Consider the following 20,895-nt stretch of genomic DNA (forward strand, 5'->3'; position numbering starts at 1 on the left):
CTTAACTTAAAATCAAAAGAAAATAATTATTGAGGGACCAAAAGAGAATTTTGGCCAGCCTTAGTTAGGGTTTGAAATGAATAATTTTGAGGTTTTTGAATGGTTGTTTAGGTTGAGTTGTGTATGTGAAGTATGGATATATGTTTTGAATGCATTAGATTTGAATTCTATGTAATTAGGGTTTGGACCTAGGGTTTGGAGACAAAAATGTGAGAATGTGTTAAATGGTGTGTTGGACTTGGTTTGAGGTGAGAAATGGTCATTTATGACCAATTAGAGTATGTTAGAAGTGTTGGAACCAAATGCAAATTCGGATTGCTTAGGGTCATGCTGCAGGCAGCAGGACCAAGGTCCCTTTCAGGGACCAAAACTGAAAATTTACAAGTCCAATTGGTGTTAGGCCAATTAGGAATGAAAATAAACACAAAATGGATCATTTTTTATTCAGGAATCATGCCCAAAAAGTGACCAAAACCTAGTGAACAAATTGACCAAATCCAGATTAGGCAATCTGACCTGTACAAAAATGACCAAATGAACAGTGTTTGTTCATTTGGCCATAACTTGGGTTGGGTAGGTCTAAATGACCTAAAATGTTACCAGTGAAAAGCTAAGATATAGACCTAAAACTATCATGCAGAATGCAAGCCCAAATTATGTTCTTAACCAAGTCATTTAGCCACCCAAATTTGGTAACTTAAAATTGCCAGAACCCAGAAATTTGCCCAGAAATCTGGTTAAGTCAAATCCGGCAGCCATGATTGAAATGGCTATAACTTGAGCTACAAAACTCCAAATGGAGTGATTCAAAAAGGAGAATAAAGTTAATATAATAGGGAACATTTTCTATGTATAAGGTTTTGCCAAATTCTAATAGAAAAATGACCAATGGAATAGTGCAACATAAGACACCAAAACTGAAAATTTGGAATTTTGCCTAAAAGACTTAAAATTTGAGAAAACAACCAAAACCAACAAATTAGGTAACCAAAATGTGGTATGTGGGTGAAATTAGAATTCCCATACCTATTAAGCATTAGAAAGTCAATAAATTGACTTGAATAGTGTCATGAATAGTAACCCCGAAATATAAATTTTAAAAAACGTCAAGTTTAGTACATTAAAGTTAGGTATAAGTAGATTTGAATTTATTTTTGGAGTTATGATAAATGGTGATACTGAAACACTGTGAAACTATGTGTTTCAGTGGAAAAGAATACTGGGAAAGAACCCGAGACATCGAGTCAAGGCTAAGAGGCGACTCGTATAAGGTTTGTGCACAACTAACTATTTTGTTACTTTTCACTTCTAAATTGATTTGAACAAGTTTATTTTATGATTTATAATTTTGTTGTGTTGAGGATTTTAATTTGTTGAATGAAATTGTATAAATTAAATTTAAATTTTCTTATGCATTTAAGGATTTATTGCATGGTTTTGAGGATTGTAAATTTTAAGTTTGATGTGTTGCCAACCTTGAGCATATTATTATAAGGTTATCTTGAGATTTTATGTATTTATAAAGTTTGCACTACTAAATTTTTATTACTCCCATGAATGTAAATATTCATTTTGTTATCTTAATGAGATATTTCAATGTTTGATTTAATTTAAACTGCGTATTGAGTTACTTGTGTTGAATTTTGAAACGAGATTGAATAATGGAGTTGTGATTGAGAAAAATATTGGGAGTGTCTTTATTTTTAGGTTTTGAAGAACTGTTTTCTTAAAATACAGACGGTACTCTGCCGAAATTTTTGTAAAAATTACGTATATTTTAAATATCTAAAAATTTAATTTATGTTTGGACTTTAAATGAAGGTTTTTAATATCTGAAAAAAAAATTTTACCCACCAATTTAAAAATGAACGAAAATTGTTTTAAAATCCCTTGTAGTATCTTTAATCGGTTACCAGCAGGCGAAGTACGGTAATTCATTAGGTGTACTACAGGAGCATGTTACATCTTACGAGGAGTAGGGTGTGACATTTGCAATATTTATTTTGGAAATAAATGTGTTGGTTCAAGTTATATGAATGATGGTCTTTATTATTTGGATAGTAATGAAAAACACAAAATGAATGCAAGTGATCTAAATGAATGTAATGCCATGGTGAAAATCAACTCAAGTTCAAAATATATTTGGCACTTCAGGTTATGTCATGTTGCAGAAGATAGGATTGCAAAACTGGAGAAAATGGGGATTCTTTCCTCATTGGGCTCTGAGCCTACTCCAACTTGTGAATCTTGCCTTCAGGGCAAAATGACTAGATCACCCTTTGTTGGACAAGGGCTAAGGGCTAAAAATATTTTGGAGCTAATACATAGTGATGTATTTGGTCCATTTAAGGAAATGGCTAGAGGCGGATTTCATTTCTTTATTACCTTTACTGATGATAAATCAAGGTTTGGGTATTTGTATTTGATGAAATACAAACATGAATCCTTTGAAAAGTTTAAAGAATTTAAATCTGAAGTAGAAAATCAAACAGGAAAAAGTATTAAAGCTCTTCGATCAGATCGTGGAAGTGAATATTTGAGTACTGAATTTGATGAATACTTGAGAGAGCACGGCATTGTTTCCCAGCTGACTCCTCCAGGAACATCACAGTTAAATGGTGTATCTGAAAGGAGAAATTGTACCCTATTGGATATGGTACGTAGTATGATGAGCTATACTAATGTGCCAATCTCTTTTTGGGGATTTGCATTAGAATCAACTTTGTATATTCTGAATAGGATTCCATCAAAATCTGTTTCTTCCACACCTTATGAGATATAGCATGGAAGAAAACCAAGTCTTAAGCATGTTAAGATTTGGAGTTGTCTAGCTTATATCAAAAAGCTGAACACTGATAAATTGGAAACCAGATAAGAAAAGGATCGATTTGTTGGATATCCAAAAGATAGTTTTGGATACTATTTTTATTTGCCTACATCACAAAAGGTTGTGATAAGTAGAGATGCCACATTTCTTGAACAACAGTTTGCTCAAGAAGGAGGCAAAGGAAGGCAAATAGAGTTAGAATTGGAGAATTCTGACCAACCAACAGATCAGATGGATATAGATCCATCTAGTCAACCTACACCCGTTGATGAAACATCCACAGCTGTTCCTCGTAGAACAACTAGGGTATCTCACCCACCAGTGAGATATGGTTTCCTTCATGAAGAAGAACAAGAGTTGTCTACTCATGAAGAAGTAGATTATGGAGATGATCCACATACCTATGAAGAAGCTATATCAAATATAGACTCTTCAAAATGGATTGATGCTATGAGATCCGAAATTGATTCCATGTATAAGAATCAAGTTTGGGATCTTGTTGACCCACCTGAAGGTATTTTACCTATAGGAAACAAATGGATTTTTAAGAAGAAAATTAGTTCTGATGGAAAGGTAGAGACCTATAAGACAAGGCTAGTAGCGAAAGGGTTTCGCCAAAGGCAAGGAATCGACTATGAGGAGACTTTCTAGCCTGTTGCCATGCTTAAATCAATTAGGATTCTATTAGCAATAGCTGCATACTATGATTATGAGATTTGGCAGATGGATGTCAAAACAGCTTTTCTCAATGGATACATTGAAGAAATCATTTTCATGGAACAACCTAAGGGTTTTGAATCCCAAGATGAATCCAAGGTATGCAAGCTAAAGCGATCCATTTATGGGTTGAAACAAGCTTCGAGGAGTTGGAACATCCGTTTTGATGAAGCCATTAAATCATTTGGTTTTATCAAAAATGAGGATGAGCCATGTGTATATAAGAAGGTTAGTGACAACGCTATCACTTTCCTTATCTTTTATGTGGATGACATACTGTTGATGGGTAATGACACAGATATGTGAACAACTGTAAAGGTATGGTTGTCAAATACATTCTCCATGAAAGATTTAGGGGAGGCAATCTATATTCTTAGGATTCACATCTATAGAGATAGAGTGAAAATAATAATTGGTTTATCCCAAAGTCTATACTTGGAAAAGGTGTTAAAGAGGTTTAACATGCTTGATTCCAAGAGAGGATTGTTACCAGTGAGACATGGCATCCACCTTTCTAAAGAGATGTCTCCAAAGACACCTGAAGAAAGAGATAAAATGGCCAGGATTCCATATGCTTCGGCTATTGGAAGTTTGATGTATGTAATGTTGTATACTAGGCTGGATATCGCATTTGCTGTTAGTTTGACTAGCAGGTATCAATCTAATCCAGGTTTGGAACACTGGATAGCTGTCAAGAATATCCTTAAGTACTTGAGAAGAACTAAGGATTTATTCTTGATATATGGAGGTGGAGACTTGCAATTGGATGGTTATCGATTACGATTTCCAATCGATATCGATGATAGAAAGTCTACCTCTGGATATGTGTTCATTTGTAATGGAGGTGCGATCGGTTGGAAGAGTTCCAAGCAGTACATCGCAGATTCCACTCTCGAGGTCGAGTATATTCTCGCATCGATCTGCGCAAAGGAAGCTGTTTGGATAAAGAAGTTTGTAATAGAACTTGCAGTAGTTCCTTCCATTGAGTCAGCAGTTCCACTTCACTGTGACAACAATGGAACAGTCATACAAGCTAAGGAACCCCGGTCTCACTAGAAATCTAAACACATAGAAAGGCGCTACCATATTATCAGAGAAATAGTTGGACGAGGCGATGTAGCCATGTAGAAAATAGCATCAGCTAAAAATCCAGCTGATCCATTCACTAAGCCTATGTCACAGACTCAGCTAGACCGATATCTTGAGAAGATGGGTTTAAGATATTGTAATGAATGGCTCTAGTGCTAGTGGGAGATTGTTAATAGTATGCCCTAGAGCATATCATTTAGTATGTATCTTGTACATATTTTTATTAATAAAAGACATTTTCACTTTTTTATTTACATAATATATTTATGTGTAATAAAAAAGGTCCATTGATATTTTGTTAGAAATTCTATTCTTAAGTTGTTAAGAATATGAGTGACAGTATTTCTAGTACAAAGTATCATAAATAGGTTTACAATTGAGGATACTTCACAATAAGGACATGACTTATCTAGAAAGATTGTATTCATATTTGTTTCCAAGTTATTTATATGAGATATAATTAAGATGGAATGGTGAGTCTCATGCCATATGACAAACATGATAGGCACTTATACATGATAAGTAGGTCGAACCAGTGACACTTATGACAAGCACATGGAGTTTACTCTTGTCAATGTATTGTCATAAATCATATCAGTGCATATAATCTTTAGACCTGAGATAGCACAGTTATCTTGTATATAGGTGGTTTGAGTTTGATACTGCTTTCATACTTGTACTGTGTATGGGTATATGGGCATGTGTTGGCTCCTACTAGTTATATATGGAGGTAGGTGTTGATCAAGATGGAATCTGTTCCTCTAAATAAATAGGGATAAAATCTTATGTTCATTTAATTGTTCTTGATGTTTCAAGTTCTTGGCCAGGACAGATAGATTTAATCAAAAAAGAGTTTCTGATGAGAAAATCTTTTTAATCAAGAACTGGAATTAAAAGAGAACATAATATTCATAGCAAATGGGATTTTACATAAACCATGACTCCAGCTTGAATTGGGATTTTGTAATAGATAGATTCTAGTGCATGGTAACATATGATTATAGGTTCATTTAAGGTAAACCTTATTACTGATTAGGTGGCCATGGCATGCTATGCTAGGTGTTAACTATGGTCTATGAGATGCATAAAATGATTTAGAGAAATCATTTATGGTAAGAAAGAGTTCTGATGATATTAAGAGTTGATATCATGTCTCATTGCCAATTAGTGATGAGCCTAGTAAGTTACACACGTATACAAGTAATCACCATTCTCTCTTCTTCTTCATCTCTCATCTATTCCAAGAGATTAGCAAACAGTCTCTTGAATTAAAAATACTAGAAATCGTTTCTAGTGTCCAGTTTATATCTGTAATCTCTTAAAAGGCAAAACTTTATTTTCTAATTAATAGAAAAAGCTTTAGAAGCTGTTCAAGGGCTGCCATAGGTGATCTTGGTGAGGACAAGCTAGAGGGACAACATCTGGTGTCTTACAGACGAATCCCAAAGGTGACAAACACACTGCAGTGCATCAAGAGGTTAGTGCACTTGTTCTTGATCTAATATGTCATGGCCATGCTTGATTATAGATTAAAATTTCATCCAAGAAAACCAAGATGAATTTTGCTACGTATCCATGCACCTGCACTATATAAGGAGCATGTATTCCTGTGACAACATTTGTTAAAGTTTTGGCTCTAAAACTTCTTCAACTTTATGCTCTTCCTTCACCCTCTTCTTCAATTTTTGATCTTTAATTTCCTCTAGCCAGGATATTTTTCTAACATTCTAAATAAAAATTTTTTTAAATGACCTTTTAAAATACTTAATATAACAAAATTATTAGATTGTCAATAGATACTAGAATTGTGGGAACCAAATACATGCAACTCTTGAAAATTTGGTGTATTTTGGAAAGAATTTAATATGGGGTGGAAGGAGTGGTATGTGTGGAAGGGATAAAATTTATAGTATATATTGCAGTTTCAAATGTATGAGACAAGTATTTTTATAATACAGAAGCATGGTGCAAAAGTGCTTGTCCAATTTCTACTATGTGCCGGTGTTTGCGCTCAACTCATCCATTTTACTCCGGTGTATAGGAACAAGACACTCATTGAGTAATCCCATTATCACATAAATAATTTTATTAGAGTCTAAACTTTTCACTCGAATCATATTAGAGTTCTATTTTAATTCTTTCATTCCATTTTGATCCAATTTTGATTCAGTATTTACCATGTAAGGCAAAATCCAAATAATCATTGAGTTTGAAAGTGTTATATAATTATTTTATTATAAATGCTGAGACAAAAGGAGTTGCCATTGTTCCTTTAATAGTGCCATTATACTGTTTCTCCAATAGTATCATCCTTTTTTTTAAAAAAAAAAAAAACCCAAAATTAATGCACATTTTAAAATGGTTATTTGGTCATTTCAATTTTTATGGACTTTACAATTGACTACTTTACTATTGTCACATCGATTTTTTTTCTTTAACTTTTGTGTTTTTTTTTTATTTATAAAATTATTATTACTAATTTATTTTGATTATACATCAATTTTAATTTTAATTTTTTATTTATTTATTTAACTCTAATTATGATTCAAATTTAAAATTGCATAATTTTTTTTAGAATAAATCCAATATGGTACAATATTAGTATCGATATGAGATTCATTGAGGGTGCGACAAGGAAGTCACGAAATTAAATGGAATAAATAAAAGGATTCTAAATATTTATAAATTGAGTTACTTTAAAGAAGTTGTAGAAAGATTCCTGAAAAAACTCCCGCCACGTATAATAAATTAGAGAGTGCCATAAATATTATGCTTAGGGACCTTGGATGACACTAGCTAATTATCACTTTAATTTCAATGAATTTTGATGTAAAATTTAAGAATTAAATTGAAATTTTAACTAAATAAATTAAAAAAAAGAGTATGTTAGTTATTTATACTTTTATTGTAATAGTTATAAATTATACCCAGCTCATATCAAAATAACTAATTAATTAATTCATTCATTTTTATGCAAAATTTCATTATATATAGTTAAATCTAAGAAGAATAATATGTAATAAATGTTTTCAAAGAGTTGTTAGATAAACATTGGAATTTTTTTTTTATTAGAAGATAAACATTAAGATCGTCCTCTTTCAAATTTAATTCTCAAATAGAATTGCACTTCAAATACCACAAAGATTGGGAAATCAAAAAAGAATAATGTGTAATAAATATTCCAAAAAAAATTTCAGATAAACATGTTTATTAGGAACTTTTTTTTTTTTCTATTTAAACAGAAGATAAACATTGAAACTTCATCTTTCAAATCCAATTCTCAGATAGAATTATGTTTAGAATCCCATAAAGATTAGGTAATCACTTAGAATCCCATAAAGATTAGGAAATAATCCCAAAGTTAGGAAATCAAACACAAACTCGCTCCCTATATATTTCCCCACAATTAAAACCGAAAATCAACATCTATTCTGATAACACAGAAAAGAGAGAAAAAAAAAAAAAAAAAACAAGAAAGAAAGAGAGCAAAAATGGAATCACAACGCAACAAGGAACCACCACTCTGCGCTAATGGCTGTGGCTTCTATGGAACAGTACAGAATCGGAATTTATGCTCCAAGTGTTATGAAGAATACCAACAGCAAGAAGAGAATGCTTCTAGTTTCTTACATGGGAAAGTTAAATGCTCAAGGTTGCTGAAGCATCATCAGCGTAGTATATTACTGACAGAAGTGTCGAATGTCTCTCCAAAATTTAGAAGAGGTGGTAGAAAGGAAAAGGGCTGGGCTTGATCCCTGATAAGGAAGGCACCATTAACTACTAAGCTGGACAAATTGCTAAAGATTGAGAAAATTTTAGAAATATGAACTGATACCAGAGTTGTTGTTTGGATATTATAGCTTGTCAAGTTTTCATTTAGTCATCTAGTGGTGGTAACTGTTTTAGGTCAAGGCTCTGTTTCATTTTTATGTTTTCTGTCCTCAGTTGTTTTTGTTGGTTTGATTTTGTGTCGGGTTTGTGGTTGGTGCTCCCTTAGGTTTGGGTGTATGAGGGATTGCCTTGAAAGGTCTTAGTTTGGAGCCCTTCCCTGCCCTCTGTTTCCCTTCCTTTTCCATTAATAAAATTTTCTTTTTTGCTTATAAAAAAAATAATAAAAATAAAAGCAGCGACTTCCTTAATAGCCCAGCTTTCTTTGGCTGCTGAAACTATTGTTGTAGAATCAAGTGATGAAGCTGTTTCAGAAAGCACAAGGAATCGGTGCTAGGATTAATGGGGTTCAACTGACGTTGTGGGAATGTGTTTTAATCAAGCAAATTGATGGCATCAGAAAAACTCATCTTGAAATTTATGGTTGATCAAATACCAGCTTGTCCTTCAATTAGGCTGAGGCAAAAATCTGCGTAGATGACTTTTCTTTCAAACTGTGAAATCCCAGCTAGAGGCCAAAATAAATCTTCCCCAAAGGTAGAAGAAACTAAACAAACCTATTTAAAAAAAATTAAGAAAATTAACTAGAAGAAAATTAAGAGAACACAAGAATAAAAGAGGAAAAGGCTGCCGCCACTCAAACAAAGGCGCCCAGTAGCCCTTGAAATCAAGAAAACAAAAAAAAAAAAAAAGGACCTGCAAAGAAAAAACTAAAGAGAGAGCTAGAAAAGAAAGCTTAAACAATATTTTATTGAATTCCTTCAGCTTCGTTGATGCAACCTCCAGGGGATCAAAAACAATTTAAAAACTGACAGCTTTTAAATTAGAATTTGTTACCCATACTCAAACAGTATTCATAATATTTGGGATGTGGACAAAAATATTGTGAAGCTATGAGAATGATGAGAGGCAAATAGGGAAAATAATGGAAGAATTGAACAGTTTCATGCATGAGAAGATGACAATTTTTCAATTGTCGTAGCCAATGCAGGTTTTCTTAACCTTATTCTTGTTATAATCAATAGTTTGACCTAAAATATTGCTATAGAAAGTCTTTTGGAAAGCTGCTTTTGAACAACTCTAATTTGGTTTCTATTACTTGTTTATTCACTGAGAAATTCAAGCTCCATTGTTTTAAGGGTAAATTATTCTCACGATCACTTTCACTCAAAAGCTCTTCAATTTGTAAAAAATTTAATTTTTGAATTTAATTACGATAGCAATTAAAGATTTTGGTAAGCAAAGAAATCACTATATATTTAATTAAAAATTGTTTTTCTATATATATATATATATATATATATATATATATATATATGGCTTTGAACTTGGAACGTGTAGAAGAGTGTGGAAATTCTCTCTGTTCCCAAGTCATTTTGATATGGTATTTCGGTTCTCTCTTTCTCTCTCGGTCTCTCTTTCTTTACTTCAAGTTTTGAATTGAAAATTGATAGAAATTGTTTGATTGAACTTCAAGACAGTTGAAGAAGATCCCAAGAAGCTCAAGCTCTATTCCTACTGGAGAAGCTCCTGCTCCACCCGCGTTCGGATTGCTCTCAATCTCAAAGGTTCTACTTCTTCTTCTTCTTCTTTCTGTTTCATTGATAATAAATGAAGCATTTCAATTTGATTTCATTTTTGCAGGCCTAAGCTTTGACTATGTAGCTGTTAACATGGCCAAAGGGGAGCACTTGACTGCTGGTGAGAAACCCATATTTACTTGACAATTTTAAATATTAAGTTTTTATGTTTAAAGGAAAAAAAAAAAAGAAAAATTGTTGGTTGCCTGCAGAATATTTGAAACTCAATCCTCTTGGCTATGTGCCTGTGTTGGTGGATGGTGACACTGTTGTTTTCGACTCTTTTGCCATCTTAATGGTAAGTTTATTTTTTATTATTATTGTAAACTTTTGGGTTAATTCCAGAAACACAACTAAGGTTTTCTATAATAAATATTTTGGTTCTTATTAAGAACTAAAAATGCTAATTTTGAAACAATAGCATCCAAAATGTATTTTGAAGCAAAGGTCAGTAGTGTTTCTTTTTTCACTTTTTGCTACCTTTTTCGCAATTAATCATAAATTTTTATGTTCCTTTCTTTCTCTGTTATTTTTTAGTGGGTTTAAATTGGTAATACATGTGTACAGTATCTCGATGACAAGTATCCACAGCACCCATTGCTGCCTCATGATCTTCAGAAAAAAGCTATTAATTACCAGGTTAAATCGCATTTCTTTAGCAATTAAATTGCAAATTGTGTATGTCTTATGTGTTTATCTTATGTTAGTATCCTGTTTCTTGATTTACTTGCACTTGACATAGTTTATTTGTCCTTGCCTTTATGTTTTTGCCTCTTTTCACTGCTATAATCGTTTTTCTTTAATCACCTCTGGTGTAGGTAGCAAATATTGTTTCCTCAAGAATACAGCCACTTCAGAATCAACCTATGCTAGTTAGTTTCCAATTGGGATTATTGCATCTAAGTAGCTCAATTAAGAGGAAGTATTGCATCCAATTTTACAAGGTACAACTTAGCAGCCCCATTTGGATTATCTGTGTTTTTCTGGGGTCTCTCTTTTTGCAGAATTTTGTAGAGGGAAAAGTTGGTCTTGATGAGAAGCTTGCTTGGGCTCAATATCACATAGGCAAAGGCTTTGCAGGTAAGATCTACTAAGCCACAGCTGAACACTTTCATCTATTCAAAGCATTTAAATAATAAAGATAGCTGTAAATTTTAAACAGTTGAGTTGTTGATAAAAATTCTGAAAAAAAGAAAAAAAAAACATCATTGGAAAAAAAGAAGAAGATATAAATTGCTTTCTAATTTATAGGTTGGCATAACATATTAGATTTACAATTGATTCACATTTCTGGCGTGCGAAACTTTTTCTGTGACTTCCAATTATCTAAAAGCAAAGACATAAGCTACCTTAAGTTACAATCTTAACACAAATATCCATCTAAGCATCATCATCTTATCAAACTGTTAATTGGACTACTTGTATGGTATTGGCAGACAGACAATAGATACATAATTTCAACTGAACACATGAGAAATGTCTCAAAATATTGGTTTGTGGGACACATTGATTTCAAATCTACACCATGTATCATCAGTCATAGATTTGTCATTGGTAGACCACATCGAGAACATTCTGTGACAAGGTGAATTCTAAAATGATTTTAATAAATCTTTAATAACTAATCTGATTTGACAGTGCAATGCACATATCCACTGAGCATTTCTTAATTGTTAAGTGATGAAGTGAAGAGCTCATATGGATTATTGGATTACCTTTAGTTTTATTGTTTTTGAGAAGCTCAGGGCAGGTGCATACTTTGCTGCTTAATCAGTTGATCATTGTCTTAGCTTTTTCAATAATAAAACTAAACAGTGTTAATATCATATACAAGTCAATATAGAAGGCCTATAAATTTAGTTATTTTGCATCTAATTCAGCCTTCAAAGAATTCCACTGTTAACATCTTATTGTTTGTGCTTCTTTATCGGAATTTTGGTTTGATTGTCGCTGCGGCCTCAAAGACTTGAGAAGTCTTTGAAAGATCATGCTGGAAGATATGTGTGACACCCCTTATCCGTCTACAGTATATCCGAGTAAAATATGTTACACAGTGTACCGGAACACTCTATTTTATCTTAATCATTTTTATTCTTCCTTAATTTATTTTTATCATAGTTTTGAATATAATTTGTGAAATATAATTCATTTAAGTCATTTATTGAAATTATAATTTATTTGAGGTTCCGCAAATTTTATAGAAAATCCAGCAGAGTACCGGCTAAAAATGGAGAAAACAGTTCTTCGGAACCTGTAAAAAACACTTCCACTAATCATTTCCAATCATTCTCAACTCCAATAATCATCAAAATCTCAATATTTTTCAACAACATTTCCATTTCTCAATCATTCATTTCTCATGGTATTCATATATAAGCAATAAATAAATACTCAATTTTCCATTCATAAACACAATTTCCATTATTTATATTAATACCAAAATACATTACATAAGTTTCAATTGCATATGAGAAAATAAAAGTCAATTACAAAATATCCAAAATGAAACCTAGTGTCCTACCAATGCACTGACGTCGGTGAGGTGGCACGGACACTATGCAGAGCTGCAAGAGGTCTCACCCAGTCTGTGGTCTACTGGGCTCTCGGTCAGTATCTCCAGAACCTACGCGTGGCAAAAGCAACGCGCTAAGCAATAATGCTTAGTGGTGCCAATAATAAAATAAAAAGAAATAACAGAAAATAAATATGCAGTGAATGTATTCATGTCTCATTGCAAATAAATTTTCATTGAGTATTTGTAGTCTTACTTATTTTGTACTTGTTATATTCATTATTTCATTAAATTTATCCACTTTCATTTTTGGTTGTCCAAGTAACCTATACTGGACGACTGGACTGGATAAACGTAACCGCACCGGGTATCAAGTACCTCGCCGTCACACCATCGGTCACATATGTATCTCCGGCAGGTAAATGTAATGCTAATAAGCTGTAATAACATTAGGCACAAGGCCAAGTCTCAACACAATGTCAGAATGGCTAAAAGCCATAAAATCACAGAATGGCATAATGCCATGTGCAGTACTGCTAACTGAACCCTAGTGGCATGCCAAGCTATCCAAACCAATCTTGTTAGGTATACTAGGGCATTTCACACTTTTAAGTTTCACAATTTTTGGAATTTAAGTTTTAGTGTTACTATTCCATTCATTGGTCAATAAAAATGTTGACTTTTGCATAGGCAATAGGTACATTGGTTTTAATATCATCAACATACCACATTTTTCATTCAAAATTTGTTGGTATTGGTTGCCAATACCATTTCTAAGCTTAAAGTTAGTTGGGTAGAATTTTTAGTTTTTATGCCTTGTTTTACTGTTCTATTGTTCAATTTTGCAGTGAGAATTTGGCAAAATGATCAACATAAAAGTTGTTCCTTATTTTGTCTAGTTGAATTTCCTTTTTTGAATCACTCCATTTGGAGTTTTGTAGCTCAAGTTATGGTCCAAAAACCACAACTGGCCGGATTGAAATTTTTCTGGACTGACCATATCTACAGTGCAGTGAATAGTGACTTCAACTCACTTGTTGGATAGGTTCTGATCATAATTTGGGTTAGGTTTCTTCATTAAAGTTGTTGGTCTATATCTCAGCTTGTTGTGGGTAAAATTTCAGGTCAATTGGACCATTCTACACTGAGTTATGGCCAAATGACCAAACACTGTTCATTTGGTCATTCTGCAGAAACAGATTGCAGGTCACCCGGATTGGGGCAAGCTTTTGGTCCACTTGGTTTGGTCTTATGGGCATGGTTTCTTTACCAAAGTTGTGCCATTATGTGTCTAGGTTCATGTCCAATTGGCCAAACACCAATTGAACCCCTACAATTTAAGTTATGGCTGCCCAAACCTACTGGACTCATGTCCAATTCTGTAGGTCACCATGGGCAGCCCACCCATACACAAATGCCAAGCCTCAACTCACCTTATTCCCTCCTCACACACATTCAAATGGTCACTAATTGACCATTACAATGTTCATATACCATTTCATGAGCAAACCCTAATTTTGTTCAAGTCTCCAAGTTCTCAAAGTTCAATTTATGCATTAAACTTACAATTTCAACTTAAATCATGTCCTTAAACATGAATTGAGTGAGAGAGAGAATAAATTGGGCGCTAACCTCTTTTGCTAACTTTTCCAAGTCTCCAAAACTCCCTTCTTCCTTCTTCTTTTTGCTGGCTAGAGGTTGTTCAAGTTGCAAAATCAATTTTTAGTGAAGCAAGGTTGTGGTTTCAAGGTGATTTGGTGGGTTGTCTCAAGCTTCTATTAAGCTTCCATGGAGGAATGGGTTTGGGAGAGAGTGTGACGTCTGGTTTTGGGTGAGGAAGAGTAGATGGCTTTTGTTTTTCTTTGTCTCAATTATCCTCTTTAATAGGTTAATTTAAGTGGTGCTTAATTGTGATTGGTGGATAGGTTTTTAATGACATCATATGATGTCATTATTAGGTATTTTCTTTCATTTTCTTTTCTTTTCATCTCTACTCATTTTCAATTTAATTTTTAGTAATGTTTATTTACATTTTATGTCATAATAATTATTTACTTAACTGGACAAGTCGGCCAAAAATTACCTCTGAAGGTAAAATGACCAAAATGCCCTCCGTTTGGCTTAACAGACAAAAATTATCTGTACCGATTGAAAAATTTTTCTAAATATTTTTTTGGCATTCTAATGCCATAGGAACCTCAATGACCCTTCTCTGGAGTCCCCAAAATTATTTTATGAATTTTTCTCTAGGTCTAGGGCTCCTAGTTGCGAGAACCGCAACTTCCTACTAGGTTACCCATCGCTTAGGCACCGGCTCATTTGACTTTTTTGTATTTCATTTCTAAAATTTTTCCTAAATTTTTCTTATTAATATTTGAGTTAATTATGGTTCCTCACTTTAGTTTAAATATTTTTCTGGACGTTTTAGCTGTCCGGACGGACACTGTCCGGACCGACACTGGTCACCGGAACAGTAGAATGTACGGAGTTGCTACCGGGAGGGTGTTACAATATGCAACTGGAGATGAAGTTTTCCTGGTTTATTTTTTATTTTTTATTATTATTTTTTTTTATGCCTCTGTCTTTCTTATAGAATATACAGAATTTTTCTGCACACACTTCTACAAAGATGGGATATAAAGGGTTCTGCCAATCTATCATAATTTTATGAAATGGGAAAATATATCCTACCCACATCTTTTCTGCGAGAGAAGTGTAATGTGGACTTGTTATTTTTGTTACATCATCTGTAGATAGAAAAGGAAAGGTACACAATTCTATGCACAAGTAGAAAGTGATATTTGTCAAGTCAAAAGCTAAAATTTACTGGTACATTATTTATGTAATCAAGGATTTGTTTGATTAGCACATGCACCGTGAGGATTCTTGATTAGCTAATGGACATATTGACTAAAAGGAAAAAATTATTTCTCGCTTAAATAATATGAATGGCACCATCCGGTCTCAAAACTTGGATTGAGCTCGGGATTACATTATGGAATTGGAGCACTAGAAGTTAGGATTTGACAGGGAGTGGTGAAAATTTAAATTGCATTTGGCACAATAATAAACTCATATCTACTATAGAATGACAATTTGTGTTAAATTATTTGGTGATTTGACTATTTTCTTGAATTTTATGTTTGCAGGCGCATATATTTCTAGCGACAGATTCATCCAAAGAATTAAAAATTCAATGTAGATATGGTAGTATTCGATGCCCGAGTTCTTGTAGTAGTCATATCGATTATGATTAAGCGGCTAATATATATATATATATATATATATAAAATGAAAATTAGTCCAGAATGAAAAGAGAAGAGAAGTAAATTCTCTTGTATGAATGAAACTGGAAGGTCTTTGACTTTTAGCTACTAATTTTTGTCAGAAATATCATTGGGGCTTTATCTGCTTTCCGTCACACTCATAGCAACCTTTGGACTCCCTATCTAATTGTTCGAAGAGTTTCTTCTTCCTCACTTATTTGTGCAGACTCAGTTCCTCTTCTACCGAGGTTGTATGCAAGATACAATGAGATACAATCCTTCGTAACGCTATGCCCGAGAAAGCCAGATACCCCTCCATCCAAAGACCAGTTAAATCAATTGTAGATTTTGAAGGTACAAAGAAGAACAGAGAAGCATAATGAGTAATATGTTCTTTGAAAGTGGAGTTTCTAGTTTATTTTCTTTTCTGTTGTGTAATGTGCTTGCAGAGAATTTTATTGATCTGTAGTTCTTATTTTGACCAGTTTAACATCAATGATCAAATGAGCACTAATTCCACTTTGTAGGCTATCAATTGTCGAGAATTGAAAGAAATTCTTAGGTAAATTTTTAACTGTTCTTAAATTATGAATGATACGCCATAAATCTATTATAGCCACATGATAAACTTTTAAATTTAGTGCCAATCCCTGCCATCTTTAGTCAAGAGTCTAACCATTAGGGGCTAAGGGATTACCCTAGTAGTTCAATCATACCCTCAGAAATTTCCACAAAAAAAAAAAAAAAGAAAACAGAGGAGAAGAAAGAAAGAAACAGAGCTAAGGTTGTATTGGAATCGGGAGAGCTAACACCAAGGAGGGCCAAGATTATCAAAGGGTAAAATCCATAGCTTGACTTTATAACTATGCAGAGGAGTGTGGCAACTCAATAAAGAATGGTAATTAATACATATGCATTAGGCGAAGAAATTGTGCCACTTGAAAAGGCTTTTGCACCATAACCGGAGGGAGGTGTCAAAATCCCAATGAATTATTTATTACATATCATCAAGAACTCAAAAACACCACAATGAAACAGAGCGATGTTTAAACTTATAATAAATACACCATTTTGAGTGGCTTTAATGGGATCTTAGAAAATGGAGGAGCAACCACAGACTAACGTCATAAATCAGCAAAAGCCGCAAAAATATCACCATCTATATAATCATTATCTACCAAGTGACCAAAAGGTGGTCGCTCTGCATCTGCAAAAATTTAACATTGTATGGTTAATAAAAATTGAATCCTTGCCAAAAGATCAAGTGTTCATGGGGAGGGCATGCAATTTTGAAACAAGCCGAAACGTGTGTACTCAAAATTGTAACAAGATACATCTTCAAGCAATTTTCGGATGGATCATCCTCTGGTACAAGGAAGCCCAACCTCTAGAGGGGTTTCAAAGCCTCATCCTTCCACACATTGAAGTGGCGGAATCAACCACGCTTGGTTGGATAACTGCTTTCTGGGAAGACTCCTGTGTTACCACATTCACATCATTTGGACCGACATTAGAAAGCAAAGTCCCTCCTTTGTTCACGGCTACATAAGTTATTAGAGGGAAGGACTTGCACTTGTCAACAAGAACTTGTAGCTTGTCGGTGGAGCAGAAGAACTCCAAATAAGCTTTCGATAAACATATCCTTCGGTCCTCCCCAACTGCAGCATAAAGCAAAAGTCGATAAATGAGATATGTCCTATGTAATTTCACACCCAATTAAAATCTAAGTCTTATTTTGTAAATATAAAACTCTAAACCAGTTCCAATTTTCCACCGGAAATCTGAATCTCATCTTGAGAAACAAGATTTGCAATGAAGAAATTCTAAACCGTTAACAAGAGCATAGGTGCCTTCTCTTAATCAAGAGCATTTAACTTACGAGATGGGCTAGCAGAATGCCCCTCATTCTTTGAGAATCGAATGATTTTTCAAGTTTGAATTTGTTCATTTGGAATCTGGTTCTTCTATTTCATTTTTATTTATTTTTATTATTTTTTCCTCTCTTTTCTTTTTTTATTCCCTTCCGTCATTCCTTAAGTCCCATAGGTTTGATCCTGTAGAATCTATTTCGCAACCCCAAAGAACTCAGGGGAGGGGTGACTCAATGGAGTAACTTTAACATTACACCAAAGCCACCCTCTTATAACAGTAACCAAAACCAAACAAAATTTAAAACACCGCTCAAATCTTAATCATTTTATATATAGCAAGATCCACAATGTGATGATTATATTTTTATTAAGAATCCTTCATTGCCTATTGCAATTAAAAATTAAGCAACCCTATATGAATAGGAGGAAAATTTGTGCTGCAAAACCCAACAGAAGCACTTCCAAAATTTTATGATCATCAAAGTTCAAGTAATATAATGGCCTATATGTTCTTTTGATTTGTCAAGTGCTTTGTACATGTCTTGTAAATTTTTGAAACATGATTCTTGTGGTGTATTAGAGGACATAAAACACATAAGCACACCTTTTTACTTACCAACAGATGGAGAATCAGATTTTTCCCCATTGTGACTAGTTGACTATTGATAGTCAAGAATCCCTTCAAATTGATCTTCCCAGTTGTTCATTAATGATCTTTGACTCTGGTTGAAGGCCATCCAATTCTGACCAAGGGATAATTTTCAACTTCCCAAGGCAATGTTTTTTAAATTTCTGATATTCAAAAATTGCAAATGACATGAGCATGTGTTGTCATAATCGACTAGATTAAAAGAAGAAGAGAGCGCAACTGATAACTTATTATGAGTAGAAAGTACATCAAGAATATCTTCAATACTATTCAATGGAGTTGCACATTCATCGTGAAGTTTCTTGTCACGGGCATGTGCTTGCATGAACTGCCCAAAAAATTGATGGCTTGAGTTACATTAAGAAGGAAAAATCACAAAGCTAATACTTGAGAGCAATATTGCCACTGGAAGCAATCAAAGAAACTCCTAGCCCTACAACACACCCGTTTGGGATTGCAGTTGGGGGGTTAAAAAAAACACTTTTTGAAAAAGCATCATTCTAGCTGCTGTTGGGAAAAAAACTATTCAATTGTTTTGGTGTTCTAATGACTAAAACATGTCAAATTTAATTTTAAACTAATTTTTAATACCCTCTAACTAATACATTTTAGGAGGTAATTTTCTTAACAGTAACACCAACACCTATGCCAAAGAAATCAATCTCTTAAAATCTACTTGCCCTATCCAGTGACATTACTCACAAGGGCAAAAGTCATGGGGAAGATCAAGTTCAATGGAGGAGGACAAGAGGATGCTTGATGTGAAATCACAAATATAATTGAGTCAAACTAGTCCAACTTAAATCGCAAATTATTCAAATTTGAGTCAAGAATAATTGGACTCAAACTTAAACACCTTTCAAGGTTGGGTTTATGTTTGGTAGATGACTTGGAGAGAGAATAAAGACTACTAATACGCCAAAATAGGAAAAAAATTACGATCAATTTTTACATACACATCCAACATTTGCTTTTTGCTCTGTTTGGACTATGATGTTGCAGAAGCTCACATATTAAAATGATGGAGATTTGTTAGAGTAAGCCGCTAGGTAGCTATATGTACACATATAAGAAAACCCCCTCTAATATGCATCACTATATTTTGCTATCGCAGTTTCTGTGCCAGAAATGATGCCATAGCAACTCTGCTTTTAGTGAACAAACTAGATCATAAGAATTACACCACATAGATGACAGACGCTATTAAGATAAAATTAATTGTATAAGAAATTTATCAAAAGATTCATATCAACAAATATAGTATAGTGATTTTGCACCTGATAGTCAGTTAAAGCACCATAGGATGGATTGCAAGAATCCTCCCATCGGCCATGTGGGTACTTCTCTGAGCCCATGGTTCTTGATAGTTGATATGTAGCTCTTGGGACGATTAGCCCTATGATCATTGGCTAGAAATATTAGACATTTTAAAACAGGGCTTTTCCTATAATGCCTTCATTAAGTGACAAATCCTGGCCGAAAATACAATATTTCATGTGAATTGCATACCAAAATATTGGATAAACATCTTCCTTTGCACGGAAAACATTTGCAGGGCGTCGCCATGGTAATGACCCTGTTATCTTGGACTCATCAATCGAACCAAGATTCTAACATTGAAAGTCCCTAGTTAGACATAAACACAGGCAACCATTCTGAAGATGATTATTATGAACATTTCAAACCTGAATAACGAATTGGATGTAAGAAAGAAACCATTAATACAGCCAATGCTTATTTCTCCTTGTTTAGAGTGTAATGATGCAATATCTTAATGCCATGAGCTAAAATCTTCTTGCACATTTTTGTTCCAAGGTGAATTCCATAGGCTTTGATTGCTTCCTCATTGTCCTTAATAGGCTCCAATGCAGTAGTAACCTCAGCTGGTATCTATAATATGAAATTAAATGTAATTAATATTTATGTGGCAGAGCAACCATAAATAACTTTGCATATGCATATTTATATGTCATGGCTCTGAAGAGTTTCTTCTTCATCAATTATTTGTGAAGAATCAGTTCCCTCTTCTACTGAGGTTGTATACAGCATAAAATGAGATACCATCGTTCCATAATGCTAAGCCAGAGAAGCAGCCGGATACCCCTCCATCCAGTACCAATTAAATCAATTGTAGATTCTGAAGTTAAAGGTACAACACAGACTAGTAGAAGCATAATGAGTAATATGTAATTGAAAGTTGAGTTTCTAGTTTATTTTCTTTTCTGTTGTGTAATGTGCTTGTAGCAGAATTTTATTGATCAGGTGGGTGGCAATAAATGACTTTGTTTTTATTTTTATATTCCTGTAGTTCTTATTTTGATCGGTTTAAGATCAATGCTCAAATGTGCACTGATTCCACTTTGTAGGCTATCAATTGTCGACAATTGAAAGAAATTCTTAGGTGAAATTTTTAACTTTTTCTTCAATTATGAATAATATGTTATAAGTCTATTTGTATATTCATGTCCCGTAGTTCTTATTTCTAGTCTAGTCCTC

At 33.7% G+C, this 20,895-nt stretch overlaps 1 pseudogene; it reads left to right on the plus strand.

Annotated features, from left to right (window-relative positions):
• Positions 1 to 10,003: 10,003 nt before the first annotated feature.
• Positions 10,004 to 20,522, plus strand: LOC110652740 (glutathione S-transferase zeta class-like; annotated as a pseudogene).
• The last annotated feature ends 373 nt before the right edge of the window (positions 20,523 to 20,895 follow it).

The sequence above is a fragment of the Hevea brasiliensis genome, chromosome 2 (genome assembly GCF_030052815.1).
Source record: "Hevea brasiliensis isolate MT/VB/25A 57/8 chromosome 2, ASM3005281v1, whole genome shotgun sequence".
In the NCBI taxonomy this organism is placed as follows: Eukaryota; Viridiplantae; Streptophyta; class Magnoliopsida; order Malpighiales; family Euphorbiaceae; genus Hevea; species Hevea brasiliensis.